The sequence below is a fragment of the Phyllobates terribilis genome, unplaced genomic scaffold (assembly GCF_046119375.1).
Source record: "Phyllobates terribilis strain yellow unplaced genomic scaffold, ASM4611937v1 Scaffold_3__8_contigs__length_932513732, whole genome shotgun sequence".
Lineage (NCBI taxonomy): Eukaryota > Metazoa > Chordata > Amphibia > Anura > Dendrobatidae > Phyllobates > Phyllobates terribilis.
The window spans coordinates 122,050,450-122,064,317 of record NW_027362763.1 but is presented as its reverse complement, the minus strand read 5'-3'; positions in this window follow the sequence as shown (position 1 = coordinate 122,064,317).

Sequence of the window (13,868 nt, the reverse complement as noted above, 5' to 3'; positions counted from 1 at the left end):
AGTCCATCTATACTGACCTCCATCAGGTTGCAAATTAAAAATAATTTTTTTCTGCATCTAACCCAGCCAATAGTTTTGGCCTAATACCACAGTTTGGCCACTCAGCTCTGCTCGGTTACCATCCATTGTTTTTTTGTGCAAACAACTCCAGAGTTGTGAATTAGTTAACCACCAAAATGAGTGGAAAAAGGCCTGCTGCTGGTGGAAAGGGGAATAGGCGTGTTGGGAAGGGGAAAAAAGGTTGTGTCCGTGGGGTAGGTGCAGAAGAAAGACCATCTTCCAGCCAAACTAAAATGTCTACTTCTTTTAGCGGACAATGTGATAAGATCCCTTTCTTACGGCCACGCCAATCGCTACAAATTCCAGATGAGGCACAAAAACAGCAGGTGCTTCAACGGATATCAAGTGCTCCTTTAAGTGGGCTCTCCTCCACATCAACTTCAACATCACAAATACTCCAGTCCTCAAAGGTGTCACCCAAATCGCACTTGCTTCCTCACAGCTCCCAAATCTCCAGCTGCCCGTCTGAGTATGAGGTAGAACAGATGGTTGAATCTGCAGAGCTGTTTACTCATACTATAGCCTGGGAATCAGAGGTCGACTCCAGCGCTTCTGTGAATCCAGACGAGGAAATGATCTGCACTGATGCCCAGAATCTTTATGAGTCGGATCCAGGACCAGACGCAGAAGGTTCTGACCATAATGTAGACCCTCATTCCCAAACTGTAACTCCTGTTGGTGGAGACAATGAGGAAGACGATGATAAGACTCAAATACCTGATTGGAGCGACAACTTTAGTTTTTTGTCAGGGCAGGAATAGGTTGGCTCTGAGGACGACGGGTGTGATAACGCACAGGGTGATGATGATGAGGTCGGAGATCCCACTTACTGTCAACCCACAGTCAGCCAAGAGATGAGGTCAGCAGAGGAGGTGGAGGAAGATGCTAGTGACGACGAGGTCAGGTTGCGCCTTCCTGGACAGAGACGTAGTACTGGAAGCACGTCAACAACTGCATCCTCAAACACAACTCTGCCTCTCACCACAAGTCGTGGTGGCTCTTCAGGTCGCATGGGTGCTAAGCCTTGCATAGCCTGGGCATTTTTTCAGATCGATAAAGATGACCCAACTCGTGTTATCTGTAACATTTGTCAGCAAAAGCTAAGTAGAGGCCAAAAAATACATAGTTTGAGTACTTCATGCATGAACCGGCACATGGACATGAAGCATAAGTTGCAGTGGGAAGCTCAGTGTGCTACAATGCGGCCTAGCCGGCCGGGCCAACCACCGTCTGCCATATCTTGTGCATCCGCGGCCTCTTCATCCTCTGTGACTGGGGGGACAGCAGTCACACCTGTTTTGGGGCGCAGACCTGCCACCTCTTTACCCGCAACAGCCAGCGTGATTGGCAGGTCATCATTTTCTTTGGAGGTGGTAACGCCAGCTGGTGTTGAGCGCTGTCCGACATCGATAGCACCACCTTTGAATCAAGGCAACCTAACATGTCCGCCTGCATCTTCCTCACAGACCGGCAGTTTGCCGGGGACACCCTTATCAACCCCGTCTAAGCACAATAGCCAGCCCTCGGTCCCTCAGATGTGGACAAGTAAAAGACCATTTCCTCCTAGCCATGAGAAAGCTAAGAGGTTGAATTTCACCTTCTGCAAGCTCTTGGCTACAGAAATGCTGCCTTTCCGCCTGGTGGACACAGAGGATTTTCGAGACCTTATGTCCGTCGCAGTGCCCCAGTACCAGATGCCCAGTCGGCACTACTTCTCAAAGAAAGGTGTGCCTGCGCTCCACCAGCATGTCGCACACAACATCACCGCTTCTTTGAGAAACTCTGTGTGTGACAGGGTGCATTTCACCACAGACACTTGGACGAGTAGGCATGGACAGGGGCGTTACATGTCGCTGACTGGGCACTGGGTAACTATGGTGACAGCAGGACAAGGGGCTGCTGTCCAAGTCTTGCCGTCCCCACGAGTTGTGCGTCAATCCTCTTTATGTCAAAGTTCCTCCACTGCTTCTGCCTCCTCAACCTCCTCTCGGTCTTCCACCTGCACCCAAAGCCTGTCTGGTCATGCCACAAGCTTTCTAACTGCGCAGAAGGGATCCTGCACACCTCCTTACTATGCTGGCAGTAGGGCTCAACGTCATCAGGCGGTTTTTACATTGAAATGTCTGGGAAATGTGAGTCACACAGCTGAGGAGTTGTGGTCAGCTCTGGAGAACCAATTTCATGAATGGTTGTCTCCACTGGACCTGAAACCAGGGAAGGCCGTGTGCGACAATGCTGCAAACCTGGGTGCGGCCCTTCGCCGGGGCAATGTCACACACGTGCCTTGTATGGCTCACGTGTTGAACCTGGTTGTCCAGCAATTTTTAGCCCACTATCCCAGACTAGATGGCCTTCTGCAGAGGGCACGGTCGCTGTGTGCTCACTTCCGCCGTTCGCATCCCGCAGCTCAGCGACTTACATCTCTACAGAAGTCGTTGGGCCTGCCACTTCACCGGCTAAAATGCGATGTGCCTACCCGGTGGAATTCAACTCTGCACATGTTGCAGCGACTGTGGCAGCACCGACAAGCCCTGGTGCAATACGTTCTGACGTATAGCCTGGGCCAACGAGATTCAGAGGTGGGGCAAATCACGCTGGAGGAGTGGTCTCAGATCAGGGACCTATGCACCCTTCTGCACAGTTTTGAAATGGCGACGAAGATGTTTAGTGCTGACGATGCCATTATCAGCATGACTATTCCGGTGATTTACATGCTGGAGCACATGTTAAACAGAATTCGGAGTCAGGTGGTGGCACAAGAGGAGGTGGAGGAAGTAGAGGAGGAGGAGTTGTATGCGGAAGGGCTAACATCTGCAAGGTCCAGACGGTCGGCAGCACCAAGGCGGCAGGCATGTGAGGGTGGGGGAGATGATTTTACCAGGGCGCATGGTAGCAGCCAAACTAGTGAGGAAGGTGCAGGAGCCCAGGAAGAAGTGGAGGACGAACTGATGGAAGACTCATCAGATGAGGGAGACCTTGATCACATTTCTGTTGTGCGAGGTTGGGGGGAGAGGACAGAGGAAGGAAGCATGATTGTTACCTCGCCACCAACACAACAGGGACTTGGTGCTCCTGGATGCGCAACACACATGAGTGCCTTCTTGCTGCACTACCTGCAACATGACCCTCGAATTGGGAGAATTAGAAATAATCCTGACTACTGGGTTGCCACACTGTTAGATCCCCGGTACAAAAGTAAATTTGCAGAAATTATTCCTGCCATAGAAAGGGATGCACGCATGCAGGAGTATTAGCAGAGACTGTTGCAGAATCTTACATGTGCTTTTCCACAAAACACCAGTGGTGCACGTAGTGAATCTCACAGTTCCAACTTGCCAACCGTGGGACCGTCAAGTGTTCAGCACTCAAACCATAACAGAACCACAGTATCTGCTGGTAACATCAATTTTGCGCAATCATTTCACCACTTTTTTAGCCCATCCTTTGCAAGGCCACAGGAGACAAGAAGTCTGACACATAGTCAACGCCTAGAGACGATGGTACAGGAGTATCTCCAAGTAAACATTGAAGCCATGACTGTGTCACTGGACCCTTGCTCTTTTTGGGCTTCCAATCTGGATAAATGGCCGGAGCTAGCCACTTACGCCTTGGAGATCTTGTCATGCCCCGCAGCCAGCGTTCTGTCTGAACGTGTGTTCAGCGCTGCTGGTGGTATGCTGACAGATAAGCGCACGCGGCTCTCCACTGATAATGTAGACAGACTCACGTTCATAAAGATGAACAAATCATGGATCCGAAACGACTTTTCTACCCCTGTGTCATCCTGAGGAGAGTAAAAGATGGATGATTGGTTAAAATCATCCTACCAACCGTTTTAAGCTTTCAAATTACTAATCATGTTTATCTGTATCTTGGCTGGAAAATAATTTGGGCTTTGTAGCAGTGTGCAGCACTGATTCAATTAGGCCATCTATAATAAGCTCCACCAGATTTAAAATTACTGATCATGTTTATCTGTATCTTGGCTGGAAAATAATTTGGGCTTTGTAAAAGTGTGCAGCACTGATCCTATTAGGCCATCTATACTAAGCTCCACCAGATTTAAAATTAATAATAATTTTTAGCTGTATCTAGCCCAGAAAATAATTTTGGGGCTCCGAGATGCGCAAGACACATAAGTGCCTTCTTGCTGCACTACCTGCAACATGACCCTCATATTGTCAGAATTCGAAGTAATCATGACTACTGGGTTGCCACACTCTTAGATCCACCAAACTTTTCGATCAACCTTTTCATTTTAATAAAGACCAAAAAAATGGTCATTTTTGAAATTATAAGCATTAGCAGGTTATTAGAAAATGAAATCAAACAGTTTTCAACTCAAAACTTTATTCTAGGTGATGTTACATTTTCACATAGGACCCCTTGTTCGAAAGGAGCTTCTGAACTCTCGTCCATTGAATTTGTCAGGTTTTGGATGGTTTCTGCTTCAATTGTTTTGCATGAGGACAGAATACCCTCCCAGAGCTGTTGCTTAGATGTGAACTGCCTCCCGCCATCATAGACACTCCTTTTGATGATGTTCCAGAGGTTCTGAATGGGGTAGAGGTCAGGGGAACATGGGGGTCACACCATAAGTTTGTCCCCTTTTATGCCCATATCAGCCAGAGATGCAGATGTTTTATGTGCAGCATGAGATGGTGCATTATCATGCAAAAAAATGATCTTGCTGTGAAATACACGGTTCTTCTTCTTGAACCATGGCAGGAAGTGCTGTTTGAGAAAATCCACATACATTATGGAGTTCATCTTTAGCGCCTTCAGGGATCCTAAAGGGGCCGACAATCTCTCTCCCCATGATTCCAGCCCAAAACATTACTCCACCTCCTCCTTGTTGGCGCTGTAGCCGTGTTTGCGTGGGGTGTCCATGAACCAGCCATCCTCCACTCCATCCATCTGGACCATCGAGCGCTGCACGGCACTCATCCGTGAACAAAACAGTTTGGAAATCAGTCTTCATGTAATGTTTGGCCCACTGGAGCCGTTTCTGCTTGTGTGAAGTGGATAGAGGAGGTCGACAGGATGGCATATGCACAGCTGCAAACCTCTGAAGGACCCTGCATCTTGTTGTTCGGGGGACGTTGGAGGCACCAGCAGCTTCAAAAACTTGTCTGCTGCTATGACAAGGCTTTTTTGCCGCTGCTCTTTTAACCTGACGTAATTGCTTGTAGGAAAGAGTCCTCAATTTGCCCTTATCAGCACGCACACGTGTGTACTGTGAATCAGCTACATACTTCTTGATTGCCAAGACACTTCATCCTGATCATCGCACAATGTTGATTGTAGTCATGCCTTGACCTAAACACTCCACAATTTGTTGCTTCTCAGCAGCCGACACATCCTTTTTCTTTCCCATTTTGGCAGAAAATGTAGGCTGCTTAATAATGTGAGACAGCCTTCTTAAGTAGTCTTGCCTTTCATTGGACACACCTGCCAAACTAATTAGCACAGGTGTCTGCAATTGCTTACAGTGATATAAAGAGCCCTGACACACATCACCATCAATGAGTTTAACTGACAAACAAACAAATTCTTCCCTTATCACTCCTAAACACTTTTTGCATAATAATTTGGAACACAGTGTACATGTGCTTTTCCACAAAACACCAGTGGTTCACGTAGTGAATCTTACAGTTCTAACTTGCCAACCGTGGTCTGTATGGAGTTGTTCAATAAAGGGCCCAAAATTAAGATAACATAGATGGGAGAGGTCTCTATGAATAGGAATTCCTAAGTATTTGATACCCTGTGAGGGCTAGGCAAAGGGAAAGTTGGACTGGATGGAATCCTATATGGATTTGGGGAGGGAGACATCGAGGGCCTCAGACTTCGCTGCATTGATTTTAAAATTTGACCATGTAACAAAGTGATCTATTTCAGCCATAACAGCATGGATGGATATATGTGATTGAGTGATATATACTAGGACATCATCAGCAAATAGAGAGCACTTGTACTCGGTGCCTCCCACCTCAATCCACCTAATATTGGGGTTATGGCGAATTGATGAGAGCAGGTGCTCCGTCACTAGGATGTATAAGAGAGGGGACAGAGAACATCCCTGCCTTGTCCCATTGGTGATTGTGAAAGGTGATGAAAATGTTCTGACGCGCCCCCTGGGCCTTGGGACACCCGGAGCCGGACCCTTTTTGGTGGATGCTGGTGGTTGTAGTCTCCGTGGCGGCGACCCGGTTCCGTGGCTCAGGGCGGTCAAACCAGTGGCGGAACTATTTATGTGGTTTTGATGTTTAAATGTCCGACTACTCCACCCGTGGATTGCGGTCAGAGTGAACCGCCGCTCCAGGGCAGACCGCTGAGGCTGGTGTTGTGGGTGCAGCAGAGCGTAGCATAACTCCCCACGGGAGGAGTATAGCCTCAGGGCAGTGTATGCGGAGGATGGGGGTGATGGTGCAGGGCAGCAGCAGTAACGACACGGAGTCAGTGATGCAGTCCAGGGCCTTTACTCACAGTTCTTATTATCCAGACCACGTCTGCAGGTAACGGCTGCCCACGTCGTACTGTGCTCACCAGGTGAGGGGCTCAGACAACTCCCAGATAACTTTGGAGCGCTTCACAGAACCCCTTTTGTGTGTCCTTTGTCTGGCCTTTCTTACCAACCCTTCTGTCCGGCTGCCTCGGGCCTCCTCTTGGTAAACTTGGCGCCAGTTTCCCTGACCCTATGTGGTGCCTTCCTAGCGGGTGTAGCGAGGGGCTGCGCCACATAAAATGTCACAGCCTCCGGTTTCTAGCTGAGGGTCGTTTCCTGCCTCCACTAGTTTTGGGGATCGGTCTCCCCCTTTGGCCTGACCCCTCCACGCAGGTGGATTCGGGCGTGCGGTGGCGACTCGCCCGTCCGCACCCCTGGGATCCCTTCATTCCTCGTTCCTGAAGCCTTCTCCGCTCCTCTTCCTTCCTTCTCCCTCTTCCAGGCCTGGGCCTCTGTTCCTAGGCCCGCCTCCGGAGCAGAGCTCATGCAGAGCCCCTGCTCCCTGCCACTTCTGCTCAGACTTCTCTGCACTGAACTAAGATGGTGCCCACCTTTTATACTCCCTTCTCAATGCACCCAGGAACTGCTTCCTCCCTGCTCCTGCACTACAGGGTTCCCCTTCCTCAGTGTTCCCTCCCCCCACTCCAGCCAGGGACAGGGACTGTCGTGCCCATCTCAGGGGCATATTGGTCGCCCTGCCCCACGGCAATGTGGTGTAATGCATGCAGATGTCGGGTCCTGATCCACACTCCATCCTTACCTGAGAGTGAGATATCACACCTCTGGGTGAGGTGCAATACCTCTGTAGCAACCGAGCCCTCAGGGTAATACAGTTCCATTTATCTTCAGCCTAGGTGACGTATTGCGATACAAGGCCGTGATTTTGGCTATAAAAGGGTCCCCTAGACCCCTACCCCAAGCTTTTTAAGAGAATCATATATGGCGTGCCAGGAGACTCTATGGAATGCTTTCTCAGCATCCAACGAGAGTATCTAATTACAAATTTTTAACTGCATCTAGCCCAGGAAATATTTTGTGCCTAGTAGCAGTGTCTGCTAGTCAGCGGATTATCCCGGCTGTTAAGCAAGCTAGACCACCTGTAGTTTTGACACTTAATTTTTTCAAAGGAAATGCTTCGGGACCACGGGATACTCAGTGAAGAGCATCAGGAGGCACCCCAAGGCATAGGGGCTGGGACTGGCAGTAGGATGCCTTGCGGTGGACAGCCGAGCTCAATCCTTATAAAAGCTTTTTAACTGCAGCAGCTTTAGTGGACGCTACTGGAGCTGGAATTACGCGGCTGCTGGCATGAGACTTGCCCTCCAATAGATCCTTGTAAATTGATTTAAAGTGTATTCATTCAAATTAGAGAGACAATTTAAATTAAAAAGCTTAGAGCTGCCTCCACCACAGGGGGGCTCGCTCGACCCACCAGCGGACAGGCACCAGTATTGGGAGAGGGGGGCTGGCCGTCAGGGTTCACCGCGGCTCTGGCACAAACCCGGCGACACGGAGGTGGCACGGGCAGGAGCGGACTGAACGTGTCGGCTTCTCACTTTTTCGATTTTAGAAGGGCATGACATGCCTATATCTGTGTCTCCCCCTCCTTTTACTCCTCCACCTCTTTTCTTTTCGCATGACTATATGTACTTGTCACTTTTCCATGTGTTAGTTGTGTCTTCAGAGCAGTTTGTCAGCTTTTGGACACCTTTGAAGGTGTTTTCTATGTGTTTCTATGTGTTTTTGTTTGCCTGCCATTGGTTTTAACGGTGTTCGAAGGTGTTCGACGAACAGTTCGGCGAACACACGGGTGTTCGACGAACCGAACCGAACTCGAACACGACGGGGGTGGCTCAACACTAACTACCACCTCCGGTGTGTCTTCCACACGGTCAAGTGTTAGTAGCCGTGAGTATCGACCGCATACTCCTCATCCTGATGCTCCTTCCTCCCACCATGCCGAGTGTCGTCAGACAGCAACGGATCCCACACTCTGAAGAGCTGTTCACTGGTCCATTTCCATATTTGGGCCCCTCGCCTGCTCCACTTGAAGTGGTGGAAGAGGAGATCCCATGTAGCGATGGCCAAATATTTGAACAGCCACGGCCACAGAAAGGCGACGCTGGCAATTTGTCACAAGAGGTGGACGATGACACAAAGTGAAGAGGAGGACCGTGGTGCGGAAGTGGAAGAGGAGGAGGTGGTGGATGATCTAATAACTGACCCAACGTGGCAGGAGGACACGTAGAGCGAGGCCAGCAGCACACAGGGGGAGGGAGGCAGAGTACCCCAACAGGTAGGCAGTAGCAGTGTTTGTCCCCTTTTATGCCCATAGCAGCCAGAGATGCAGATGTGTTATGTGCAGCATGAGACGGGGCATTATCATGCATGAAATGATCTCGATGGTCCAGATGGATGGAGTGGAGGATGGCTGATTGATGGACACCCCATGCAAACACGGCTACGGCGCTAACAAGGAGGAGGTGGAGTAATGTTTTGGGCTGGAATCATGGGGAGAGAGATTGTCGGCCCTTTTAGGATCCCTGAAGGGGTAAAGATGAACTCCATAATGTATGTTGAGTTTCTCAAACAGCACTTGCTTCCATAGTTCAAGAAGAAGAACCATGCATTCCGCAGCAAGATCATTTTCATGCATGATAATGCCCCGTCTCATGCTGCACATAACACATCTGCATCTCTGGCTGCTATGGGCATAAAAGGGGACAAACTTATGGTGTGGCACCCATGCTCCCCTGACCTCTACCCCATTCAGAACCTCTGGAGCATCATCAAAAGGAGTGTCTATGATGGCGGGAGGCAGTTCACATCTAAGCAACAGCTCTGGGAGGGTATTCTGTCCTCATGCAAAACAATTGAAGCAGAAACCATCCAAAACCTGACAAATTCAATGGACGAGAGAGTTCAGAAGCTCCTTTCGAACAAGCAGTCCTATGTGCAAATGTTACATCACCTAGAATAAAGTTTTGAGTTGAAAACTGTTTGATTTCAGTTTGTAATAACCTGCTAATGCTTATAATTTCAAAAATGACCGTTTTTTTGTTCTTTATTAAAATGAAAAGGTTGAAAACTCTGCTGTGCATAATAATTTGGAACATGCATTTTGAGTGCAGTTTGAGTTTTTTATTTTTTTTTTTAAATATACTGTTATCATAGGCAGTTTGTACAAAAACCTTTCAATTGTACTCTAATAGTTATTTGACTGGAAAATTACAATGACTGCAATTCATATAGGTAATTTGGGAAAATCTGAGAAAATATTATTTGCATAATAATTTTGAACACAGTGTAAATCGTACCCCGAATTGCCAGATCTGCTCGTCAAAGTACTCCGCCTGTCAGCTCATTTTCAGAAGTCGGCTACAGCTTTCGCCGCCCTTGCTGTGTTGCAGCAGCGTTTGCAGCTTCCGGCACACCGACTGGAGTGTGATGTCCCCACACGTTGGAACTCTACCCTCCACATGTTGCTAAGGATTTGTGAGGAGAAGAGAGCAGTTGTGGAGTACCAGCTGCCGTCGATATTCAGGTCAGACTCCACACATAAGACCTCAGGAGTGGACCTGGATGTCTGACATATGTACCATCCTGACAAACTTTGAGGAGTCCACCAAGATGGTGAGTGGAGATAACGCCATCATTAGCGTCAGCATCCCACTTGTCTGTCTTTTGCAACGCTCTCTGCAGGGGATTAAAGAGGAGGCATTGCAGCCAGAGTATGATGAGATGGATCAAGAAGCTGTAATGAGCGATTACACACAGCCCAGCCTCATCTCATCCCAATGTGCATTGGGGGACAATGAGGGAGAGGAGGAGGAGGATGAAGAACAGGATCTGGTATCATGCGCTGTAGACAACAGTACCTGTACAACTGTCATACCGTCGGTTCAGCGTGGGTGGCCTGAGGACAGGGGGGAGGAGGAGGAGGAGGAGAACATGGTCAGTTGTCATCTTGGTGAGGACACGGAAGTCTTGCCCGTTACCAGTCTGGCACGCATGGCTGACTTTATGTTACGCTGCCTTAACCGTGACCCTCACGTTGTCTAAATGTTGGGTGACAGTCATTACTGGTTGGTGACACTTTTAGACCCCCGCTACATGGAGAACTTTCACTCTCTTATTCCTGAGGTGGAGAGGTCTACAAAAATGGGGCAGTACCAGAAGGCCCTTGATGCAGAACTGTTAAAAAAATTCCCATCTGAACACGCTAGCGACAGAGGTCACAGTTCGTTGACCAACCAAGGTGTACAGGCGAGAGAGACGCAACTCCAATCCAGCAGAGGCAGGGGAACACTGTCAACGTTCTGGGACAGTTTTCTGAGACCCGCCCAGCTTACAGGCCCTGAGGCGCGGTGTACTCTCACAAGGAGTGGAAAGTTTCAAAAGATGATGAGAGAGTACCTTGCCGACCGTACCAGCATCCTCCGTGATTCCTCTGTGCCTTTTAATTATTGGGTATCCAAGCTGGACACTTGGAATGAACTTGCTCTGTACGCCTTGGAGGTCCTGGCCTTCCCTGCCGCTAGCGTGTTATCGGAGCGTGTTTTCAGTGCTGCTGGGGGAATTATAACTGATAAGTGCACTCGCCTGTCAACTGACAATGCTGACAAGCTGACCCTTATCAAAATGAACAAGGGCTGGATTGGGCCAGACTTCTCATCACCACCAAATGACAGCAGAGTAACATAAAGTCAAATCCACTGTGTTATTTCGGGAGGTGTTTTCCCATGCACCGCTTCACACCCACACATGGGTGTACGCTTCCTCATTTCGGCTGTTTTCTGCTCTTCTCCTTATCCTCAGCCTCCACCACCACTATACCACCAGGGTGACCATGGTCCGTGTTGCCAGCATTGCAAGTTCCTCCGTCCTAATTTTTGGCAGCTTTTGCTTGGAAGGCATAGGCAAAGACTATGGGAGACCCACTCCCCCTTAATGGGAATAATTTTTTTTAATATGCTGTACTGCATGGCTCTTGTAAGGGGCATTAAAACCGTCTTGTTAAGCTACTGTGACCTTCACGTCTCTTCCAAGGGTCATTGATATTGTCTTTATTCCACTGCGACTTCCACCACTCTTCCAAGGGTCATTGATATTGTCTTTTTATTCCACTGTGACCTCTACCACTCTTCCAAGGGACATTGATATTGTCTTTTTATTCCACTGCGACCTCCACCACTCTTCCAAGGGGCATTGATATTGTCTTTTTATTCCACTGCGACCTCCACCACTCTTCCAAGGGGCATTAAAACCATCTTGTTAAACCACTGTGACCTCCACGTCTCTTCCAAGGGGCATTAAAACCATCTTGTTAAACCACTCTGACCTCCACCACTATTCCAAGGGGCATTAAAACCATCTTGTTAAGCTACTGTGACCTCCACGTCTCTTCCGAGGGGCATTAAAACCATCTTGTTAAACCACTCTGACCTCCACCACTCTTCCAAGGGGCATTAAAACCATCTTGTTAAACCACTCTGAACTCCACAGCTCTTCCAAGGGGCATTGAAATGTTGTTTTTAATTACCTCTAACCACCACAACTGACAATAAGGAAGAGGAGGAGGAGGAAGAACAGGAGCTAATTTCATGCGCTATAGACGGTACTACCTGCACAACTGTCACAACTGTCATACCGTCTGTTCAGCATGGATGGCCTGAGAACAGAGAGGAGGAAATGGAGAGCCTGTTATGTTATGCTGCCTTTCCCGTGACCCTCGCATTCTCAAAATTTTGGGTGACAGTCATTGCTGGTTGGTGACACTTTTAGACCCATGCTGCAAGGAGAACTTTATATCTCTTATTCCTGAGGTGGACAGGTCTACAAAAATGGGGCAGTACCAGAAGGCCCTTGTTGAAGAACTTTTAAAAAAATTCCCATCTGAAAATGCTGGTGGCAGAGGTCACATTTCGTTGGACAACCAAGGAGTACAGACGAGAGAGACACAACTCCAATCCAGCAGAGGCAGGGGAACACTGTCAAAGTTCTGGGAGAATTTTTTCAGCCCCCCCCCACCGTACAGGCCCTGAGGCACGGAGTACTCTCACAAGGAGTGCAAAGTTTGGGAAGATGCTGAGAGAGTACCTCACCGACCGTACCAACATCCTCCGTGATTCCTCTGTGCCTTATAATTATTGGGTATCCAAGCTGGACACGTGGAATGAATTGGTTCTCTACGCCTTGGAGATCCTGGCCTGCCCTGCCGCTAGCGTTTTATCACAGTGGGTTTTTAGTGCAGCTGGTGGAATTATAATGGATAAGCGCATCAGCCTGTCAACTGAAAATGCAGACAGGCTGACTTTTATAAAAATGAACAAGGGCTGGAGTGGGCCAGACTTCTCAACACCACCGAATGATAGCAGCGTAATATAAACTCCAATCCAGTGTCTTTTTTTGGGAGGTGTATTCCCATGCACCTTTTCACACCCACACATGGGTATACGCTTCCTGATTTTGGCTATTTACTCTTGTCCTCCTCCTTCTCCTCATCCTCCACCAGTATATGACCAGGGTGACCATGGTCCGTGATCCAACACCCACATAGCTTTTTTAAAGGGTGTTTATGATGCCCGTAAAAAAAAAAAAAAGAAAAAAGTTTGTTCATGTATACCCCCAGGGGTAAATGTTTGTAAGCCCATACACTTAGTGCATGGGCATTACAAGTATAGGAGACCCACTCCTTTCTAATGGGAACATTTTTTATGAGGCCCTCCTCCATGTCTCTTCCAAGCGGCATTGAAGTGCCTCCCAATTTTTGGCAGCTCTTGCACTCACTGCATAGGCCAACACTATGGGAGACCCACTTCCTAATAATGACAACATTGTTTTCAGGAGGCCCTCCTCTACGACTATTCAAAGGGGTATTGGGGTGCGTCCAAATTTTCAAAGGGGTATTGGGGTGCGTCCAAATTTTGGGCAGCCCTGCACACTCACTGCATATGCAATAACAGTATAGGAGACCCACTCTTTAGTAATGGGAACAACAAAGCATAGCCGGCTGACCGCTCTCTAAGAATAGTGAGGGCCAACTGCTGACCCTTTAAGAATAGTAAAGGCTGCCTGATGGCCCTATAAAAATAGGCTTTGTGACTTTCAGAGTCCCTCCTTCATAAATAAAACAGGATGTGTCTGATATCTCACACACCACATGGCCAGATAAGGTTGTAAAATGTTAAAATGACATTTCCCAGTGAATGTATTTGTCACGGTTGAAAGCAATGCAAAAGTGCAAAAAACGCATCAAAAACGCCAAGTGTGAATATAGCCCAAGGTGAGGAGGAGCATT